The sequence below is a fragment of the Mustela nivalis genome (assembly GCF_964662115.1).
Source record: "Mustela nivalis genome assembly, chromosome: 19".
In the NCBI taxonomy this organism is placed as follows: domain Eukaryota; kingdom Metazoa; phylum Chordata; class Mammalia; order Carnivora; family Mustelidae; genus Mustela; species Mustela nivalis.
In genome coordinates this window covers 2,578,033-2,602,378 of record NC_139038.1, presented here as the reverse complement: position 1 = coordinate 2,602,378, position 24,346 = coordinate 2,578,033, and the positions used below count along the sequence as shown (strand labels likewise).

The 24,346-nt window shown below is 41.0% G+C and overlaps 1 protein-coding gene and 1 pseudogene across 4 annotated transcripts in view; both read right to left on the bottom strand.

The window, feature by feature from the left end:
- Window positions 1-24,346, bottom strand: part of SDK1 (sidekick cell adhesion molecule 1) — an 869,284-nt gene that overhangs the window by 557,746 nt on the left and 287,192 nt on the right. The gene's annotated exons all lie outside the window — the stretch shown is intronic.
- LOC309854741 (glyceraldehyde-3-phosphate dehydrogenase pseudogene) lies at window positions 23,110-24,222 on the bottom strand (annotated as a pseudogene). Its single transcript has one exon. The product of its transcript is annotated as a glyceraldehyde-3-phosphate dehydrogenase pseudogene (transcript).

Below are 24,346 nucleotides of genomic sequence, written 5' to 3'. Positions count from 1 at the left end.
AATTACAGGTTCCTTGTAAAAACATGTTCTAAATGCAAGGCCAGCCCAATGGTGAATCCTATTTGAATACATATTCACAAAAACTTATTTAGCTGGCTTGTTAGAGACAGCACATTCTGGAAGGAAACCTATGTTTCTCATAGCCTAGCCTCTGGCAAGGTCTCCTTCAGCTTCAGCATGTAAAAATGTAAAGGCCACAAGGAAGCCATAGAAAGAAACACTAAGTTAAGTAACCAAATTCAAATTTAGGGGTCCAGTCTTGATTCAAAAATGGTTTACTGAGCACTTACTATGTACCAGGCATCATGCCTGACCAGCAACTAGCAGTGAAGGAAAATGGACACACCTGAACCCTGAGTAGCAAGTCTCTTTAGGAGTCATCTACCCAGGGGAAACCCAGTGGCCACCAGGATATTTACGGTCTCCAGGACTCTCCATTTCTACAACCACACTTATAATTTCTAATAAGGAGAAAGGCACTGGGAGGTGTGGGAATAAATAAGTAACCAGAAAGGAGACAGTATCTTTCTTTCCTCCATGAGCAGTTCTGTCCCTGATGCCCGAAGAAAGCAGCAGTCATGGACAATCAGGAGGGTGGCTTGAAAGTTGGTGCAAAGTTGGCAGAACGTCCTAGAGACAAGAAGTAGGCTTTAGACTTTGGCAGTAAGCTTTAGGGTTCTGAGCCCAAGAAGACAGTGAGGGAAAGTTCAAAGACAGCATTCTAATAAAACTCTAGATAAACATCCCTAAATATCCCCAAAGCTTCACCAGGCTGCCTGGTATGTATTTGGTGCCATTCTATACCACTCTCAAGCTCATCATCTAGAGACCCATTCTTTGAGAGAAAGGGGGTTGGGGGAGGAGATAATAAATGCCTTCAAAATGTACAAGAGAGTGTATATTAGATACGGTAAGTGTCAAGGGATAAAGTGAGAAAGGAGAGTGTGGCTGGTGTTAGGTGTAAAGATTCACGTGGGACAAATGGAGATGACCTCACGGCAAGAGTGACTTCTGAGTAAAGACCCAAGCAAGGTATAAGAGCTAGTCATCTGGATCTCTGGACCAAGAGCAGGTCTGACAGAGGGAACAGCACGCCCAGAGCCCTAAAGCAGTGGCGAATCAGGCACCCTAGTGGCCAGAGTGTCTGGGACAGAGAGGAAGGAGGGGAGGTTCCAGCGAAGGCCTTCACTCCGGTTAGACGGGCCGTGCAGAGCACTACCACGGCCTGCCATGTGTGTTCGTGCTGCTGTGTGGAGACACAGACACCAGTTACAAGCAAAAACTGGGTGAAAGATGGCAAAAGCTCTCCTGAGGCATACCAAACATGTGAAGAGTTTATTTCAGCAGAACTTGATTGGAGTGGGGCAGCACCAAATGGGGAGTGGTTAGGGCCCCTCTGCCCCAGGGGCTGGGAGAAAGAGCAAGTGTGGAAGGAAGCAAGGAAAGTAAACTGCCTAGCAGCTTGAAGGCTGGCTGGCTGCTTGTTGTGACCCGTCGTCTCGAGCCTTCTGATTTTGTAATCTTGGGGCATTCACAGGCATAGATTTTAGTCCTTCTGTAGGCTGCTAGGGCAGTAAAGCCACTTCAGCCCAAGAGCTTCCTTGTTGCATTAACTTAACAGAGATGAGGGTACGAGTCTGGTAGCAGAAGGGGTGGCTACAAGTGATCAAATTCAGGATATATTCTAAGGTAGAAACAACAATATTTCCTAATTAACTCGATGTAAACTGTGAGCGAAAGAAACAAGGATGACGGATCAAGAATGATGCAACAGTTTTTGTGCCCAAAAAACTGGAAAGGTAGAGTTGCCATGAACTGAGGTGATGAATTCAGGGGTAAGGAAAAGGTAGAAGGCATAAATTTGGTACATCTGCATATTGATAATCCTTCATTAGGATGTAATTAATTGGACATCCACATTTCTCCAAAGTGAAATAAGTACCCTAGAGATATGTATGTTAGGGATCTTCAGGATACATACAGAACATCTCCCAGGAACATATTATTTTAGGATAAATAACATTTAAAATAATTTTGCAATAAAATAAACATCCCTAATATGAAGTAGGATTCAAAATTTATACGGGTTTTTAAGATAAAACACCGGACTTCAAAGAAATGTGTTTGTGACAGGTTGCTTTGAGCCATATTCTGGTCTCCTGGGGCTGTGTATTTCTCTCTCTGCCAACAGAAGTTTTTCTGTGTTTTTCCAAGTTCTGAGGAGCTCAGTACTTTTTAGGCTTATTCAACATCAATGATCTTGAAATATTTATGGAACGTCAGGCACTACACTGGGAGCTAGGGCTAGCATGGTGAACAGAACAGATCCCTGTCCTTAGGAAGTCTATAGTCTACACTGACAACACTAGACTAACCTGTGCTGGCTTCTGTTCAGGCAGGTTTTTAAAAGAAAAAGCATGGTATCATTTTTGTCTGTACTTTGCAGGATTACCTGGAAGTTCAAATATTTATGACTACGATAACAGTTTAGGAACTGTAAACAGGTATGCAAGGGACTTGAATGGACACTGCTTTTATAACAGGGCTGCAGGCAGAAAGCAGAAGTTACTGGAGGACACTTAGGGGCAAATCAGAGAGGAGTACAAATGAACAGTTACATCTGAAAATGTAATGACTCTGTCTGGGTACTGAGTGGGGCTCACTCAAGAAAACATTAAACCACACTTTCTTTTGTTTGTCTGTTCTGTTTTCTAGCAGAAGTAACATAGAAATTCACTGGTAAAGAAAACACTGTTTCCTGAAAATGGACCCAAGCTAAATTCACACGGGTCTAAGTGTAAGTCACGCTGGACAACAGGATGGGTGGTCATGGTCACTACCATTTTCCAAAGGACACAACGGCGCTGCTCAGACGGGGACATCCTATGCTGATGAGCTCTGAAGTCAGAGTGCACAGTGGCAAACTACTGAATTACCAGGTCCTTGCAAGAGTCATAATCCTGCACCATTCGGGATTTTATTTACAAGTGCCCATCTGACGTTTGAAACCATCATAATCATTCATATACCATAGCTAGGTTCACCACCTGAGTCACAAACTAAAAGCTTCGAGGAAAATACCTTCAACTGGAGAGGACATGTGAGTCTCCTATTTGCATTCTTCCATTCTTAAAACATACATCCTGTACGTTACAGGAAGATTGAAAGCATCCAGCCACTACTTCTCATATCCATTATTCATCAGCCTGCCCTCAGACTTTGCTATGTGACCTCAGGTGTGGTAGAAAAAGTGACTGTGAGGAGTGCCTGGGTGGCTCAGTCGGTTAAGTGTCTGACTCTTGGTTTCGGCGCAGATCATGATCCCAAGGTCGTGGGACTGAGCCCCGTGTCAGGCTCTGTGTTTACTGGGGAGTCTGCTTGAAGATTCTCTTCCTCTGGCCCTCCCCATACACTCACACTTTCTCTCTCTGAAATTAATAAACAAATCTTTAAAAAAAAAAAAAAAAGAAAAAAGTGTGGATTTGTGGTACAATCATATTTGACCAACAAAAATTTATATTAAAAGCTCATAAATATTATGTTTTCTTCAAATGCTACTTCTGATAGTCTAATTTTGATAGGCTTTTGATTAACAAAAGAGAAAAATTCTACTAAACTCAAAAGCTGTAACAATTAAGTCTAGTGTGGAGTCATTTTTACATTCACGATTTAACTCTCGTTTAGATGTCTTGTCCTGGTAACAAGAGAAACAGGCTGTGGGGGCAGCTCCTGGATCCCAGTGGTCACCCTGTTGGCCATGTCCCGGTCAGCCCTCGTGCACTCTCCACCAACCCTTCATACAGGCACAGTTGCAGGCTTCCTGTCCACAAGACTCATGCTGTACCAAGCACAGCCCCTTGTGCAATGACTGGAAAAGTTAGCCAGGCCAACTTCAATCCTCCTGAACTTTACAAACAAGCCTCAGAGAGATTTCCTTCCCTTCTCACTGAAAGGCTGTTAGGCAAAGACACTAAAGGCCACAAAGGACCCCACTGTGGAGAATGCTCATCAGCAGCAGAACCCAAAATTTAGTAAGAAATGGAAATAGAGGACGCCTGGGTGGCTCAGTTGGTTAAGCGACTGCCTTCAGCTCAGGGCCTAATGCTGGAGTCCTGGGATCAGGTCCCACATCAGGCTCCCTGCTCAGTGGGGAGTCTGCTTCTCCCTCTGGCCCTCCCCCTTCTCATGCTCCTGTGCTCTCCCATTCTTTCTCTCTCTCTCTCAAATATATGAGAAACAAACAAACAAACAAACAAACAGAGAGGGAGGAAGGAAGAAAGAAAGAAATGGAAACAGTGCCTACGTGCCAGGTCCCAGTCTCAGAAGCCCAGAGCTCTTGCCACAATTCCTATGAACTAGTCTAAGATCCCTCCATTGAAAATCTTAGAGAGATCACTGCATTTTCACAAGCAGTTGTAAGAAATAATAGAGATTCTGAGTACCTTTCCTCAATTTCCTGCAAGAGTGAGTAACATTCTGCAAAACTATAGCAGGATATTGGGAGCAGGACTTACATGGACGTAGTCCACTGTTCTTACTCTGATTTCCCAGTCTGGCTTTACTCACGAACGTACGTGTGTGACCCTACACAATTTCTGCACATGTGTCAGCTCATGTGTCCATCATGACAAAGGTCACTGGCATGGCTCCTCTGTAACCACAGCCCCTTCCCCCTCTCCATCTCCTCGATGGTTAGAAAATGCCTCATCAGATCATCAGCTGCATCTTGTTTGAGTTGTGGTGGTTTGTACTTCTAGACAAATTGTCCTTTTCTTCTCAGATGGCAAATACAGAGGAATAATAATGCTCCTTATTATCCTTTTAATGGCTTCAGGATCTGTAGTGTTACGCATTTCATTCCTGATATTAAATGATTTGTGTACTGTCTCTGTCTTTCTTAGTCTTGCTAGAGGCTTATCAACGTTATTGATTTTTTTACGAAGAAGCAGCTTTTTGCTTCCTTGATTTTCATTATTTTTTCTTATTTTCAAATTCATTGGCTTTGGCTTTTTACTCTTTCCTTCCTTCTGCTTACTTTGGGGTTTTTATTTGTTTGTTTGGATTTCTTTGTTCTTCTTTTCTAAATTTCTGGAGGTAGGAATTTAGATTATTGATTTGAGACCTTTCATCAAATTTTATGTATAATTTAGTACTATAAATTTCCCTTTCTGAACTATGTTAGCTGCACTGCCCATACTTTAATATGCTGTGCTTTCATTTCCATTTGGTTCTAGTATTTTGTATTTCCTTTAAGATCTCTCTGACCCATGTATTATTTGCAAGTGTGTGATCTCATTTTTACGTCTGGAGGTTTCCTGCTGTCTTTCTCTTACTGATTGCTCATTTGCAGTGTGTCAGAGAACACACTTTGAATGACTTCAACTGCTTTAAAAGCAATAAAGTCTGCTCTACAGCCCAGGACAGGCTCCACCTTAGCAAGTGTCCTGTGAACTCTGCTACTGTTCCGTGGTGTGTCTTAGAAATGCCAGTTGAGCCCTGTTGGTGAATGGGTTGTTTGGCTCTTCTCTATTCTTAGAGATCTTCTGTTTAGGCCATTACCCTGTCTAGGTTCAGCATCAAGGTCCTGGCCTACTTTTGTGGGTTATAGTTCCAAAGACAGCCTAATTTTCATAGCCTTTACAGTGTTCTTTTCGTCTGCTTTATTTATCTGGTGCTGGTGGGACTCCCTAGGGTCCTGCTGGTGCAGAAAGAGTTTCCCCAAGCCTGGTTGCCCCATGTCTCTCAGATCAGGCCCACATGCTGGAAGAGGCTTCCCTGGCCTAGTACTTATTGTGACAGGGTCCCCCCTTATCTGTACCTCCTGGCCACCAAGTGTATCTAGGCAGGAAAGGATTGGGCCACTTCTGGTGGTGGTATCCTGTAGCAGGAGCTGCCAGATGCCCGGGTGTCTCTCAGTGAGAAGAGGTGTCTCAGCCCAGCAGGGAAGGAGATCGTGTACCCTGGTGGATAAATGGTGGAGCAGATCCTACTATCCTCTTTTGCTACCAGTGCCAGGCTTGCTCCTGTCCGATCCAAGGAAGGAGGGGGGCCCACCTGAGCTGCCTTCTGTTGCCAGTTTAGAGGTCAAAAATATCAGGTCTGGCTGGCTCCTCCTGGTGAGGGGAATGTGACACGCCCTGACACTCTATGGTTCCTCCAGTGCAAAGGCCCCAACCTTTCAGAGTCCTCTTTCTTCGTCTCCTGCATTATTCCTAGGGTTTACAGTTGTAATTAGTAGAGAGGAGGAAAGAGAAAGAGATCCATGCTCTCTTGTCCAGACTAGAAGTCACAAGTTTCTAATTTGAGTCTGAGATTCATCACTGGAACATAACAGTCTCATAGACTGCAGTGAATATGAAATAGATGCCACATGTAAAGCTCTTAGCTCGCTGCCTTCTATGAAATAAGCACTCAGAAAATATCAGCTACAGTTCCACAATAGAGAGCAATAATTAAGTTTTGTGAAATAAAATGTATGAATAGAAAAGGCCAGAAGGAAATCCATTAAATAATTATACTTCTAGACGGTAGGATCATGAGTACTTTTAAATTTTCCTCTTTTATATTTCTCCGTGTCTTCCAAATGTTCTACAATTAACAGGTTTTAGTTTGAGGATAAAAAATGTTTTAAAAAGAAGTATAATCTAAATGTGCACCTTATCACTCTTAAGGTACTTATTTAAATACCTTCTGCACAATCTTCAGACACAGTGAGGAAGATGATGAATGCTACAGTAAGGTCTAAACCAATCTTCCCTTTCTGGGTTTATGAGACAGAACAAAATGACTGGGCTTTGTTTTGAGAATGCAATCATTATTGCAGTCTTTCATTTCCCTTAACCCCTGGACTAAGCTAATTAGCAAACTGCATGACAGCTAAGATAAACAGCTTCATATGATTCATAGCCATGAATAAGGTTAAGATCCTACTCCGTGGTCAGTCCAGCTCAGAAACATTGCTTGCCATCCACTCAACAGAAAGGAGCTCTCTGAAATGACATCCGCCAAAATGAACATAATTATCTGTAAAGAGAAAAATATGTATCATGAACTAAAATACTGGCAAATTCTGCCTTCCTTTCAGACCGTGTCAGCTACGATATGAAGGGTGAAGAGGCAGGTAAAAATCCGGCAGCCTCCAGAGAGTGGAGCGATCCCACGAGCGTTCACCCAACAGAGAGATCCCGAGGCTCTGGGACTTGATTTCAGCTCACCGGAAAATCCCATCTTAACCAAGTTGTACCAAACTGAAACCAATGCTCAGTTGTTTTTTTGTTTTTTCCAGTTAGATTAAAAGATTTTTAAAGCTTGATAACAAAACTCACAATTTATTTTTGGTCTAAATCCATTAAGAAAAACTTTCTGGACGAAAACTTTTAAAGTTGTTTGTTATATAAAACTTCTAAATTTAGGGGGAAAGCGAGGTCAGCTAAATCGATGCTTCTGGTTTTATTTTTGGATAGCATTAATTCCAGAAAAAAGGACAGAGAAGGCATGCAAGCAAGCTGGAAGTTTAACTGACTTGAAAATTATTAGCATAATGGTGTATAAATATATACATAATTATCCCATTTTGAAGCAAGAAAACTTCAGTGAAGGTTGTGTCCAACTTTAGGCTTGCTTGACCTATAAAGTGATGGAGAAACACTGCAGCTGACTTCCCATTTGGGTTTGAAAACTTTTACCAGGATAATCTTGGCAGATTGTATTACACATGAATATTAAAAATTCATTTTATTTCAAATATCATAAAATAGTACACAGATGCTCATTTTAAATAATTCACATACCCATCAGGTGCTGATATAGTAAAGTAATATGACCTATACTAATAAATATTGCATCATCAACACAGATGTGCTGCTTCTTTTTTTTTCCCCCCGGGTTGTAACTCTTAAAAACATCTTCTCCTAGCCAGCACCCGCTGTAATAAATAAAATACAAAAGAACAAAAAGGAAAGAGCTTCTTTAAACAAACAAACAAAAAAATTTAGTTTGTATGATTTGAAAGTAGGCAAGGCTACTAAATAGGTTGTCGTTTCTCCTACTATGCTAAATTAAAATTGTTAAAAGCTGGTTGAGTTTATCCAACACTTGTATAATTTACTTTAACCTTTACTACTTTTAATAATCATGACTGGTAAAGGAAGGTTTAAAATAAGCCTATGTTCATTTCAACTAGACTTTTGAGCAATATTGCTCCAAAAATTATAAAAACTATTAAATTATAAAAACCTATCTTTTATAGAGTACAACATTTCTTAGAAATACCAAAACATGAAAATAGAGAGGTGCCAGAGCGGCTCACTCAATAAACATCTGCCTTCGACTCAGGTCATGATCCCGAGTCCTGGAATCGAGCCCTGCTTCAGGCTCCCTGCTCTGCCGGAAGCCTGCTTTTCCTTCTCCCATTCCCCCTGCTTGTGTTTCTGTTCTCACTATCTCTCTCCCTCCCTCTCTCTCTGTATCAAATAAATAAATAAATAAATAAATAAATAAAATCTTAAAACAAACAAACATGAAAATAGAAGGAAATATGACAGGAGTTCTTACAAGCAATCTTTTCTTTCTTAAGCCATCACCTGCACAGTAACATTAATAATATCACATAAAGCCTTTCAAATTTTACTTTACATTTTAATAACTATAGAAAGTTCCTGAACAGATCTGTCAAGTGGATATAATCAGTACAAGAGAATCTCCAACTTGTTCTACATGTTCTAGAAGTTCACCTTTAGTAGCTATCCATCAAACATAAGGATGAAAACCAAACTATTATGTCATAGGTAGGCAAAGAGGTATTATAATTAACAATATTCCAGTAAAATCTAGGAAGGCATAACAGTAAGTATCCAGCAATAACTAAGGAGAGGTTCTGTGGGTGGAGGGAACGTGAGACAGGTGCTCTAACCAAGTCTTCCTCGGAACTACTCTAACTTAATCCCTAGTAACATGTGCAATACTCACAATTTTCTTTTTGCCGTAGAACACTGATTTTGAATATACGAATTCATCTGAAGAGTACATTAGAAAAAGAAAGAAAATGCAAAGAAGTAAAATATAAAGGTTTAAAAAAATCCCAGATGCTGATATATTGTGGGTATATTTAAACATTGCAAGATACCAAAAACTTGCAGCCTTTCTAATAAATCATTTATAATCTCTGTTATCTCAATATATAGACATATATGCTGAGATACATATATACATAAATGTATTGAGATATATATGCATGCATATATTTATATGTAAAGCTAAAAATTCACACTGACTTCACAAATATCATCATCCTGATAACCGTGCTGTTTAACATCATATTTTTTATATATCTAAATATACATTTTTAGATGCAGATTTCAGGAGACTGCAAATGAAGCTGCATTGTTTTGTTTTAGTGTTAACATGTACTGAAGTAGAATCTTTTCCATCCTGGCTAAATTTAACCGGCCTATGCAAAGAAAAATAAGTCATGATTCCACTCTCCGTTTGCATATTAATTGGTCTGCAGTGAAGAGAAGACAATAATAAAAAACAATGCCTTAGTGTGCATTAATAAAACGGTTTACAGAAAGATGGGCAGTGTTATTATTCACGGCCCACTTCGACAATGCCTGTACTTTTCACATTGTAGTATAGTAGATTAAGTCAGTGCTGAAAAGTAAAAACCACCCCCCCCACGCCCCGCCCAGAGACCAGGTAAGAGATCACAGGATGCAGCCGCCCTAAATTCATTCTGGAGTGCACTATGATTGACGATGCACCTCCCCCCTATTTCACAAAGAATACTGCAGGACATAAAACTCCCTGCTTTGAAAAGAACTTTATTTTCCTTCGCCACAAAGGATAATACTTAGCACAATATATTATTTTAAAATTTTAAGTAATATTCAACTCACAAGGAATTCTATGCACATCAAATATGTCATGAAATGTCATTGTTTCAACTCTGTCTCTTGTTGGTTGCGGATGAAGGTTCAAAAAGTATGTGGAAGAAAAATAAAGAACACTGTATCAACACGGTGGCAGCTTCCACAAAGAGAATGCTTCCTTACAGGAAGACAAGAATTCACAGGAATCACATTTTATCCAGTAAATTCTTAATTCTATCAAAAAGAACTATATGCATGAAAGATAACAAAACACCAGAGTCTTAAGATGGTCCATATTTTTATACAACTTGGAAATATAATGCACTTCTACTGACTAGATAATGGAGATCAACAGAAATCATGTGGTCACAAACTTTGCTGAAAGACAGAATTCAGAGACTGTGAGGGCAGAGGGCTTCTAGCCTCAGCACCTTGGCTACAAGGATTCTATGGAAAACAGAAACTTACTGCTATGACTGGATCTTAACAGAGCCCTTTGAAAAATGCTAGAGAAGGAGACTTATGGCTCAGAAAAGTGATAAGATTTTCTTCATGAGCTTATTAATATGTTAATTCATAACAGATGATAAAAAGGATATAAAATATCAACTCTGTATTTTACAAAAGCCCAAAGTTCATTAGAAACTGGCCAATATAAAAAAAAAATAGGGATACAATACTTCTAACAAATGAGGATCCATCTTGAACAGAACAATAGTAAATTGTTGAATTCACCAAAAAAATAAAATTATTCAACCCACGCAGCCTTTCTGAAAAGTGATTATGAAATTCACTTCCAAAGTCTTCAAAATCTGAGTATCCTTTGACCCAGCTATTTCACGTCTAAGAATTTGCTCTAAGCAAATTAATAATCATGGCTCTACTTATCAATTTATATATTCATCACAGCATTATTTATAATGACAACAAAATGGAAACAGTCAAATGTTGAGCAACAAAATGTCTCTCCTTTAGGAAATGTAACACAATGACATCTAACAGCTAAAATGTAGCATGTGGCTTTGGAGTAAGTCAAACCCAAACTTGAATTCTGTTTCTATGTCTTGCATATTTAGAATATATAGAATAACTTATCTGAAATTGATTTTTGTACATAGGGTAAGAAGAGTGCCTAAAATTATTTTGCTCCAGAAGTATGGTCAGTTGTATCAATGATATTTATTAAATAAACCACCTTTTCTGAACTGATTTTTGCCAGCATGATCACACATTATATTACCTGGATCTCCATTCAACTGATCAATTTCAATGTTAATTCACACTTATTTAATTGTGGGAAACTGACAGTACATAGTGCAGGGTTTATAACTGTCCTACACTAAAAATTTTTTAAGAATTTGAGGGCAAATTTTTGGATTTACAGTGGTACTTCAGGAACAATTTACCTTTAAAAGGATAAAACAAAAAACAATGGTGGAAGACTTTGGCTGTACTTTCTAATACATTCTTCAACAAGGACATGTGAGTCGACATGATAAGGGAAGGTTCTGAGAAGGAGGTGGCCAGGCAGAGAACAAAGGAAGGAAGTAAAAAGCCACCTTCCAAGGCTAAGGTGTATCTGTGACTTGAGAGTGATGAAATATGCTCACATCTTCAAACCAGTTAATGTTTTCAGTTTCCTATCCTTGCTTCCTTTACAGAAGCTACTACTATTCTAGCCAATCAGGTAAGAAATATGTAAGACATGCATGTTACAAGATGATGCAAAGAGCCAGTCAAGATGAAGGGACTAGGTAATACTATTATACTTAATATAGTATTGGTCAGGGATTCTCAATCTTTTCAAGAATGAGGATCCCTTTTTTAATGTCAAAAACCTAAACTGAACTCATATGGTAGTAACTGGCCTTTTAGTATTCACTGGTTGAAAAATACATAACAAAAACTACTAAAATTACAGTAAAGCTTTTATATAAATGGACTATATTACTCATAATGGTAGTTGATATATACAATTATACTTTGTAATCGACAGCTCAATCTATTACCCAGATATAGTCTTTGCCCAAGATACATTTAAAATCCAATTTTATTGTCAAAAATAATTTATTTACCAGATAAATCGCCCTGACCTATAAAATTATTCCACATTTTCTATTTAAATCGATAAAAATTATTACTGGTAAATTATAATTTTTATCTAATCTCAAATATTGGGCTATTAAATCACTTAAAGTAGAATAAAATGTTAATACTTTACTTTCAATATTAATTTCTAAACCTACTATTAAGTATAACTCTGAAACCCTAGGATTAAACCATAATAAAAATACCTAAAACTCAAGAAAGGACAAGGTCGCATGCCTTAAAAGAAAAATGCTAGTGCTGGTTAACTGTGTATTAACATATATACTCTACATTTTTAAGCTGAGATTCTCAGAGATTTTCCTCACCAATCTCATTTGGTTCAATTAAAAGTGCCCATCCCCCAAATCCATATGTTGAAAACTGACCCCCAATGTGACAGTATTAGGAGACAGGAGCTGGGGAGGATGGTTAGGTCATGAGGGGGGAGGTTTAGTGCCCTTATTTATAAAAATGACATCAGAGAACTCCCTTGACCCTTTCACATGTGAGGTCACAGTAAAAAGATGACCACCCATGAACCTAGGAAGAGGACCCTCATGAGACACCAAATCTGCCAGTGCCTTGATCTTGGACCTCCCAGCCTCAGAACTGTCAGAAATATGTGTTTGTTGTTTATAAACTACCTGATCTATGGTAGTTCATAGCAGCCTGAACAGACTAAGAAAATGACTTTTTTGTTTCTTGCTGGTATTTATAATTTTATCTTACTGAGATGATGAGTTTTAAATGCCGGCAAATGAATAATTTGTACTTTTCATTTTACCAAACTCTAACAGGTAGGTAACCTGATATTGAGGCCAGTGGAAGGATAAACTTTGCTCAAATGCACTAACATTACAGATTTCTACATTTCAGGGTAGTACCCTGGCAGTAAGACAGTTCTTCCTCAAAGAATGACCATTTCTTGGGACGCCTGGGTGGCTCAATTGGTTAAGTAGCTGCCTTCTGCTCAGGTCATGATCCCAGCGTCCTGGGATCGAGTCCCACATCGGACTCCTTGCTTGGCAGGGAGCCTGCTTCTCTCTCTGTCTCTGCCTGCCTCTCTGTCTGCCTGTGCTCACTCTCGCTCTCTCTCTCTCTGACAAATAAATAAATAAAATCTTAAAAAAAAAAAAAAAAGAATGACCATTTCTTCTTGTGAAATGATGGTCTTTATGCAATACACTGTGGGTCAAGGCTACCCAAGCAGCCCACTGCAGCCTGTCCTTCCCTGAATTGGAAATATCCCTTTCACACCTCTGGCTCTGGGCATCTGCCACACTTATGCTGTTCTTTTCTTTCCAGGTCCTGCCCACCACTCCCTTGCTCAGTACCCTGTGTACATCTAATACGAAGTAAGCATTCATGGTTCATAATGTTGAAGAGATTGTAAGACAATATTTTTAGAGAGCCTTATTTTTTTAATGGCTCTGTCATACATCTGATACCACATGAGCTAAATCGATTATGACCTTCATTTTCCACAAGAAGGACACAGAGGACTAGGGGGGCTGAGTATCTTACATAAAGTTAAATATTTCTTAGGTAGCATCATGGAGCTTTAAATGCATATATTTCTAACCTGTTTCCATTGTCTTTTCTGGACATCAGTGCTGGTCAGAGTGTGGTCCCCAGGGCAACAGTCTCACATGTCCTGGGGACTTGTTAGATATACAGACTCTCGGTCCCCATGCCCAATCCCCCAAACCAAGGTCTGGGTATTGGCAAACGCTCCAGGCAGCTCTGATGCACTCTCACATTGGAGAACCGGGGCTCTACATTGCAAGGGCCGAAAGTGTGTCTAATTATGTGCAGACTTTATGAAGAGTTGTTAAATTCTTTAAATAACTAGACTATACTAATCTAGTATTAGTATACTAATACTGGCCTCATCAAGACGAGCAGAGCAGGGACAGGAGTTCTCAGAAGTGCCATCTTGCTTCACCAGCCGCCATCAGCAGCAGTACCCCGAGCCAGATCATGAAATGCTGAGCATCCAAAGGGGCTGCAGGCCCCTGGACACCATGGGAGAGGGCTGCCGGCTGGTTTGGTTCAGTCACTGAATGATCGCATGGTGCTGTGAGCAATGTGCTATGTACACAGGACACAGAAATGGCCCCTCGTCCCTCCTTGAGAAGTTCATACATGAGTGGGAAAAAATACACACTAAGAACTAGGATTTGGATTAAGCCTTGAAGGATGAAGAGTATAGAGAACTGAGAGTTCTCGCAGCGAACAGCAGCAGCCCTACCTTGCTAGAATCAACTCCACATTCATCCTTTCTTTTCCCCCAAATTTTCAGTCATGTTGGCCTAAAATTGATTGCTAATGCTAGGCCACCTGGCACTCTGCCAAACTGTTTGTGTTGCACACCGCTGCAATTTTCCAAACCCCTTCATCAATTCTCTGCTTTCCTGTTTAATTTTTTCCCCATCCCTAATAGCTTTGACACCAGTGATTGTTTTCTTTCTGCATAATTTGGAAATGTCTCTAGCGAAAAGCTATTACCGATCAGTTAAAATTCCCCCCTGAAGTTAGCCTTGTTTGGAAGATGTCTGTAATGCGTGGTTTCAATCCTGCTGCCCACAGAATATTCCAGGTCTATTGTGGGACTGTACTTCCTGCCCGCTCCGTAAGGTATGGCTCCTCAGCATTGTCTGCCTAGGACTGCACCAGGCAGAAATCCCCTCGCCCACCCTCAGTGGATATGTAGCCTAAGTATGAAATAAACTGAAATTTTAAAAACTGAGAATCCTCAGGCAGCGCTCCATGGGCACCCTGCTCTGCCTTTAAGGCTGCTGGAGGTCTAATGCTGCTTGATCCGTGTCACTTCCTACACTGCCTTGGCTGACAAAATGCGCTCTGCTCTAAATTAAGTTGCAAAAGAAAAAAAAATGTCTTTTGAATTATTCTGGCAGTTATAAACTGTTGGAAACCAAGACGGATACATATGGTCCTTGGAAAGTGAAGAATTCTTACAGAACTATACTAGAAAATTTATAAGCAGTCAAGCATGTCTCCGTAGGCATTTAAAAATGAAATTGATGCTATAAAGGCCAGATAGTCAAAAGCATTTACTAAAAGAGAAAAGCCTTTAGCCAAGGGTAACATAATTTATGAGCAAAATAATTCAAATACAAAAACTATACAATTGTTACGGTTGAGGAAGGAATTAAACATGTTGAAAAGAGCAGAGATGGCAAGTGATAATCACCTATGCAGAAATAAGTGGTCATTTCTCAAAAATAAAATAAAGTCCTTCTTAATGATAAAAAAATAACAGTTTGTATAATTCAGATTGCTGTTGGTATTTATACTATCAAGTAACCAATAAATGAATATTTTGAAGTAATTTAGAAACTAACATTCATTAAATGCTCTGGAGAAAAAAAAAAAAAAAAGATCTTTTTGAACAGAATAAACCAAAAATGAAATTCAAACAATGTGAACATCAACAGGATTTAAAATGCATTATAAAAACGACATTCTTCTAACTCCTGTCTATGTCTGTAAGCCTGTATGCCACAGTCTCAGAAACATACTGAACACCATTCCAAAGCTTTTCTCAGAATAAGCAAATGGTCTTAGAGATCTTAAGACTTGCCTTTGTGTGGTTCTGGGTCCTCTCAATTCCCTGCTATCAGAAGTGGCCGCTGGAAGGGTCCATCTAGTCAAGTGCAGGCCATAAGAAAGGGGTCACCTCCCACCAACCCTGCCTCGCCCACCCTGACTGGGCTGCTTTCATACTTGAAAGCTCCATCTCTTTTTTAAGAACAGCTGTCCAACAGGGTAGGAGTCGGACCTTGTGGCTTTACTCTCACAATCACAACAGAGAAGGAATGTGTTCATCAAAACTAAACACACAGAGTAGAACAGGGAGGCCAAGGAGAATGGCACCTACTTCTTGAAAAGGCCAAATCCTATCACAAATGCCATCTCAATGATAACTCCTCTATGGCGCTATTTCAATTTTTCTTGCTCGTGGTAGAAACATTATTTTATCAATTTTTAAAAATAAAAATGAGGAATAACCCCAGTTAGCTTGGTGACAGAGCTCAACACATGTTGGCAGGAAACTTGGAAAGACAAATAAGAATCACTCTCAAGCTTGCCCCAGACACAGCGGGGAGAGCAGCAGCAACAAACTTGGACTCCCACAAAAGTTCCTCTCCCCCAAGGAGGCTCCTGGGACCCGGAGTGAGACAAGCTCTGAGGGAACAGAGGATGCTCTTGGTAAGGGCCCCCCATCCCCTTACTTCTGGTCCCCTTTTCAGGGAAGCTTCTGATGCAAGGGTAAATCCTTTTTCACTTTCCTTCTTAGAAGTCTTCCTTTGTCTTTGATGTTTTTTTCTCATTTCTCCATTTGCTCTTTAAAAAGGCCCCTTTTGGAGCTCTTTGCCTTCTCTGAAGACACTTGTAGTAAAAACAGAATAAAACAGCCTTTTAAACACAGAGAACAAACCAGTGATCGCCAGGAAAGAAGCTGATGAGTGAGCTAGGTGAAGGGAATTTAAGAGGCACAAACTTCCAGTTATAAACTAAGTAAGTCACGGGGACAAAAAGTACAGCATACAGAATATAGACAATAATATTGCAATAACGTTGTATCGTGACAGGTTGTAACTACACTTAACCGTGGGGAGCACTGAGTAATATATAGAATTGTCAGATCAAACTCCTGCACACCCAAAACTAATGTAACACTGTATGTCCATTATGCTTCAGCAATAATAATAAAAAATCTAAGCCTACCACATAATTTTCAAGAGAGGTTTAAAGAGAAATAATACCATATCACCAGTAACTACTGCAAGGCTTTTTTAGAGATTAAAATATCTTCTGTTTTCATATTTTAAATATTTTTCTTTTAATATTTTTATTGACTACAATATTAATGCTACTTTAATCAAGCAATACAGCATGGACAAGTTGTGAAATGCTAACCTACCATATGTCAGGCATGATAACATTTACTGGGCAGACCAACATGCTTTCCCATCTCAGCCCTTGCTAGATAACACAGGCCTGTACAAAGCAGGGGCATGCTCATGAACTCTACAAAGCAGAGGTTGAACAAGATATTTTTGATAACACTGGATCACCCTTCCAACATTCTTGTTGGGAGTAAAAACAATGTTCTAAGCTGTTTTATGTGAGGCTTTCATAATCAGATTTATGGACAATGCTTTTACTCGTGGAACATCTAAATTATGTAATATCAGGTTCTGACATACTAGAAATTTATCAGAGATTATTTAAAAAACTCTCATTGTGAATGGAATTTCTAGAGTTTGGCATTATCACTGAGTACTTATCCAACAATTAAATTTTTATATTTTAAATTTTTTTTAAAGATTTTTTTATTTGACAGAGAGAGATCACAGTAGACAGAGAGGCAGGCAGAGAGAGAGAGAGAGAGAGAGAGAGGGAAACAGGCTCCCTGCTCAGCAGGGACTTGATCCCAGGACCCTGAGATCATGACCCGAGCCGAAGGCAGCAGCTTAACCCACTGAGCCACCCAGGTGCCCCTTAAATTTTTAAAAGAATGTGAAATATGCAAGTTGCTGCAGCCACTTTGGAGAACAGTGTGGAGATTCCTCAAGAAATTAAAAATAGAGCTTCTCTATGACCCAGCAATTGCACTACTGGGTATTTACCCCAAAGATACAGATGAAGTGAAAAGAAGAGCCATCTGTACCCCAATGTTTATAGCAGCAATGGCCACGATCGCCAAACTGTGGAAAGAACCAAGATGCCCTTCAACGGACAAATGGATAAGGAAGATGTGGTCCATATACACTATGGATTATTGTGCCTCCATCAGAAAAGATGAATACCCAACTTTTGTAGCAACATGGACAGGACTGGAAGAGATTATGCTGAGTGAAATAAGTCAAGCAGAGAGAGTCAATTATATGGTTTCACTTATTTGTGGAGCATAACAAATAGTATGGAGGACATGGGGAGATGGAGAAGAGAAGGGAATTGGGAGAAATTGGAAGGGGAGGTGAACCATGAGAGACTATGGACTTTGAAAAACAACCTGAGGGTTTTGAAGGGGTGGGGAGTAGGAGGTTGGGGGAACCAGGTGGTGAGTATTAGGGAGAGCACTTATTGCATAGAGCCCTGGGTGTGGTGCAAAAAACAATGAATACTGTTACGTTGAAAATAAATTTTTAAAAAAGTATAAAAAACTAGTTTAGTTTATGAAGGCTTAAGTATATATCTACTAGCCCTTCTTCCCTTGAAGATTCTTAGTTTTTGTTCCTTTGTTTGAATGATATAGTAACAATACATAAGGACATTTAGTTCATCAGAATTTTAAACTAAATGCCCAATAACACCGTGGGTTAATAGTTTATTTTCCTGAGTCATACACTAGAGTGTTATCTGTACTATGGAACTAATTCAATCTATGTCAACAATCATTTGTTGAAAAGCTCCCCTATGTAAGATGCATGACCAGATGCAGAAATTAATCATATACATATATCATATGAAGTGTGCAGTCTTGCTAAAGAAAAAAGTAAATCCCAAAATATCATTTGAGGGGCGCTGTGATGGTGCAGTAGGTTAAGTGCCTGACTGGGTTTTGACTCAGGTTGTGACCTCAGGGTCCTATACCCTGAGACTGAGCCTGGCATCAGGCACCATGCTCAGCAGAGTCTGCTTGAGATTCTCTTCCCCTCTCCCCGCCAATCACCTGCTCGCTTTCTCCATACACACACACACACACACACACACACACACACACACACACACTTGATAAGTGCTGTATCCATGGCACATACAAAGGCGTATGGGAATAACAATAAGCAAGAGTTAAGGACAGCTCTAACATGACTGACATTTTCAACTGTCCCTAAAACACGAGATCTCGGGAAAGAGAGAGAGTGAATGGGATGCTCACAGGCTGGGGCACACGCGTGAGTAAAGATGTGGAGGCATGGAGCACAGAGTGATCAGTGTGTGGTGTAGATGACACCCACTAACACCCACTGCAGCACTAGGGTAACAACAGATCAATCTGTGTAACTCTGAGCACATGGAAATGCATGGAAGGAATGGAGTCGATGGGTTTTGTTTGACCGACTAGATAATTTCTAACTCGCACAAAGCACTGATTAATTTACAACTAATTAAACTTTTCATTTCAACAAGTGAAAACATCTTCTATTAGTCCAATACATTAGAGAGGATGTACTTTGTTATACTCAAGGATATACTCTGTTCAGTTTTGACTTGAGATGCATATGTCACTTGAAAAACATTGATCAAGTTTAGCAAATAGAAATAATTATGACAAATGTTTGAGAGACTTTTGAAATCTGTTCTTTGGTAGATAACATGACAGAAAATTAATACTGAGACTTTAACTGGGCTTCCCTCCAATAAAATAAAACCTTCTGGAATAGGATCTACCATCATAATTCTCCTTAGACAGACAAGATGAAGGCTCATCCTTTCACGGTGAAGATATAAAGAGAGTGGTTTCCTTGACAGTTTCATGTAAATTCCTTGAAATATTTTAAATACTCTTTTAAAGTATTATATTACAGATACATGAGTAATGGTTTTCAAAATGTCAAATTAATTTATATGAACTTGGACTCTTTTTTGCAAAGCTTTAAGGAAATAACTTCAAAAACAAGTTTGATTCCATTGATGCCTAAGTCACAGTCTGGACGTGGGTACTTGGGCCAGACCAAAGCCAGCCACCCAATGCTAACATGAATCCTTTGTATTCAAGATGGACTCACTGTATTCTCTAATTACGTGATGTCTCCATACCATACATACACGTCACAGCAGATCTCCATCAACCTCCCCCAGATTTCTTGCAAGTCTTCCCTTCTTTAGATTCAAGTTCAAGTTCACTGTTCCTCTCTAGCTCTTTAATTGCTCTTTTTCAAGGCTGTTAAAGGATTCTCCTTCATCTACCTGCCTCTCCTATGAAGGTTCCCAGCAGCCTAGTCCCCCTCCTGTTGATTAGCTAGAAACCACAATATGAAGGCTCACACACCAAACCTGACCAAAATCTCTATTTCAGTTTCCTCAAAGTATTACAAATTTAAGTTAAAAACAAAATCAAGATATTTCATGTTATGATTTAGAGTTTTGCTTAAATCTGACAAATTGAGAGCTTTGTCATCATGTCTACCGGCTGTGGCTGAGCAGCAACTGCCCCCATCAGATAAGGCTTGTGCTCTCCAACCAGGGCTGGCTACCCTGATGCTGAACCCAGCCAGCAGCAGTTTTCCATCCTAGAGTGGACACTCTTCACTCATCAGTTTGGATACTGCAATGCACCGAACTGATGAGCCGGCCAGGGCAATGTACCCAATAATTTTTGTAACCTTACTCATGCCCATGACTCACCTCAGTGTAGACGATCACCATGGTGATAACTGTCTCATTTAATCAGTCTATAATTGTTATTGAGCACCCATACATTCCATGAATTATGCCAGCTGCCAGGCGTTCAAAGATCAATGAGAAGTGCTTTCTTCATCTACATCTAGCATCATCCTGCTCTAGATGAGTATGCAGGGGGGACCAGGCAAGAAATCAGTCTCTTCTGAGTTCCAGCCCACAGTCTCCAGACCATAAAGACCTTTCACATGGATCCTCTAATGGGGCAGCAGAAACTCAGCCTGTCCAGCTTAAAGCTCTTGCAAGAAGCCCCCTCCTGGGCACACGGGTGGCAAGGGCAAAACCCCACAGCTCCTCTTTCACTTTCCCATTAAATCCCATAGAAACATACAAATAAAATTTTAAACCAGACATACACCACCAAGTCTTTGAAGGAATTGCCTAAAATGAAGCGTGGTCTTTTCAGCCATGCTGCAACATCTCAATAAGTAAGAGGACGCCCTAGCTACAGGGTCCCAAACAAGGAAGGAAACACTGAACTATTTGGAAACTAGGTGTCATAAGCAAAGAGGAAGGAACTACTGGAAAACCCCTCCTCTGGATCTTCTTGTACCCCTTGATGGTGGTAGGAAGGTTTCAACCCACAAACAACAAAACCAGAAGTCATACCGTATGAGCTAAGCCACACCATTTAGTGACTAGGTTGAAAAGTCAGAAGGGGGCGCCTGGGTGGCTCAGTGGGTTAAGCCGCTGCCTTTGGCTCAGGTCATGATCTCAGGGTCCTGGGATCGAGTCCCGCATCAGACTCTCTGCTCAGCAGGGAGTCTGCTTCCCTCTCTCTCTCTCTCTCTCTCTCTGCCTGCCTCTCCATCTACTTGTGATTTCTCTCTGTCAAATAAATAAATAAAATCTTTAAAAAAAAAGTCAGAAGGAAGATGATACCAATTTGGGAGACAGGACGAAAGGTAGGAAAAGGAATGCAACAAAAGCACCTCTCGAGGAGACCCCATTCTGCATCTCGGTGCCTACAACTATAAAATTGTGCCAGCAGTACAAATGTGTTTGGGGTCTCTTTTTTCCCCCCATCTTTAGTTCCTGAAAACATTAGCCACCAAAGTAATTTCCTCTCAATAGGACTAAAGAGCTCCCCCTACCATGCCACCTCCAAGTCCATGACATTCTGGGCTGAGGAGTGTCTTAAATTCCTGTCTCCTAAACCTACCACAGAAGCTGTTGGGTTGGCAGATACAACAGGGCCATGTGGACCTAATCAATTCCCACACAAAAGGAATGAAATACCAATTCCTTGGTGACATCCAAGGTAGCTCACAGTGTGACACCACCCCCCTTTCCAGGTTAAAGGGGATGTACCTTAAGAATGAATAAGGATAAGTTGCTGACAGGGTAACAGGAAGATGGCTTGGAATCAAAATTACATTGATCTTCTGAAAATACAGAAATTCAGTAGTTCTGAACTTACTTCAGAATTAATAGACGGAAACTTATTAAGAGACAAAACTAATGAAAGGATATCAATTCTTAGAATGATTTAATAAAAAAACAAATAGGTCTTCAAAGATAAAGACGACAGAATGAAAGCATGTATATACTTTTTTTGGAAACCTCAATGAAATGACAGTGAAGGGATTTTCTTTTAAAGGTAAAGGGAACAGAGGAGAGAATATAAGACAGATAGATAGAAAATGTTATAGTCAACAAAAGATGCCAGAATCCAAAGCTGGCAAAAGGGTATCTAACAGCAGACATGATTTAGGATGCAAAATCCCCAGTGGATTTCGGCAGCGGGGGCTGACCTACCTCCCAGAAGAGTGTGAAGGACAAAATCAGGGGAGGCACAGCGAGCAACTGGATGTTCTTCCCCACTAAGCACAACCTGGTGCCTGCCCTCAGGCTCTCAGGACAAGCACTGAGATGTACATTCTGCAGAGGGTAACACGGGACACCTGGGCTCACAGATATAACTCCAGGACAGTGGTGGCTGCCGACCTTCCTGAAGAGAAACTGAGAAGAACTCAGTTTCCTGGATAATGGCAGGCAAGCTATCACCCTCCACATAGGAGACAGAACCTTCTCCAGGCAAACTGACCTGCTTAATGGAGAAACACCTAATAACGCCAAGATCTCAAGTCAAAACCCCGGACTCAAAGGTCCAGTCAGACCACCCCACAGTCAGGACTTTGGCAACCAGTGGCTTAGAAGAACATCCGACTCACAGAAGCGACTTAATGAATACTCAGCTAAAGCAAAACTGGAACCTGTCTCTCTCTCTTTTTTTATAATGAACTTGTAGTTTGCTGTACTTCTCCATCCCAAGCCATCACAGTGCTGTTGTGGAGAACTCAGGTCACAAGGAATAGAGCACCAATTCCTTAGCATACCCTCCCAGGTACTACCAACCAGAGACTACCCCCCTTTCTGACCTTATTTCCTATCACAAGCCCTGTAAAAGCCACACATACTGGGCCAGGGAAAAGAGCTTTGGGCTGACCCAAACCTGAGACCAAACCCTGCTTCCGGCCCTTCCTAGCTGCATGACTTTGGACCAGTTACTTAAACATTAAGAAAAAGATGAATAGAAGGCATTTTTTTTTTTTTTTTGGGCTGGGCACAGTATACTTTATTGATGGTACATGACAAGGTAGGGCTCCCCAAGTCCCTCCCCTTCTTCAGGGGGTCTGGGATGGAAACAGTGGAGGTTGGGAGATTCTCAGTGTTTTAGGGGATAAGTTGGGGCAGGGATTCCCCAGCAGCTAAGGGCCTCTTTCTTCCTCTTGCTCTGGCTGGGGCTGGTGGTTCAGGGGGCTCTTATTCCTTGGAGGCCATGTGGACCATAAGGTCCACCACCCGGTTGCTGTAGCCAAATTCATTGTCATACCAGGAAATGAGCTTGACAAAGTGGTCATTGAGAGCAATGCCAGCCCCAGCATCAAAGGTAGAGGAGTGGGTGTCACTGTTGAAGTCGCAGGAGACAACCTGGTCCTCAGTATACCCCAGTATGCCCTTAAGGGGGCCCTCTGATGCCTGCTTCACCACCTTCTTGATGTCATCATATTTGGCAGCTTTCTTCAGGCGGCAGGTCAGATCTACAACAGACACGTTGGGGGTGGGGGTGGGGACACGGAAGGCCATGCCAATGAGCTTCCCATTCAGCTCAGGGATGACCTTGCCTACAGCCTTGGCCGCACCAGTGGAAGCAGGGATGATGTCCCGGGCAGCCCCTCGGCCGTCACTCCACAGCTTCCCAGAGGGGCCGTCCACAGTCTTCTGGGTGGCAGTGATGGCATGGACGGTGGTCATGAGTCCCTCCACAATGCCAAAGTTGTCATGGATGACCTTGGCCAGAGGAGCCAAGCAGTTGGTGGTACAGGAGGCATTGCTGACAATTTTGAGGGAGTTGTCATATTTCTCATGGTTCACACCCATCACGAACATGGGGGCATCAGCAGAAGAAGCAGAGATGATGACCCTCTTGGCCCCGCCCTTCAAGTGAGCCCCAGCCTTCTCCATGGTGGTGAAGACCGCAGTGGACTCCACAACATACTCAGCATTACCCCATTTGATGTTGGCGGGATCTCACTCCTGGAAGATGGAGATGGACTTCCCATTGATGACAAGCTTCCCGTTCTCAGCCTTGACTGTGCCATGGAATTTACCATGGGTAGAATCATACTGGAACATGTAGACCATGTAGTTGAGATCAATGAAAGGGTCATTGATGGCGACAATATCCACTTTATCAGAGTTAAAAGCAGCCCTGGTGACCAGGTGCCCAATACGGCCAAATCCGTTCACTCCAACCTTCACCATCGTGTCTTGGGCACGCAGCTGGCACTGCACCTGAAGATACGGCTGTCTGTCGAACGGGGAAGAGCAGAGAGCCTAGAAGGCATTTTTTAAATTGTGACAAAGATACACAAATACAGATATGTTTAATGAAACAGACACAGAAGAGTCCCTGGAGTGTGATTCCATTTATATGATGCTTGGAAAGAAAC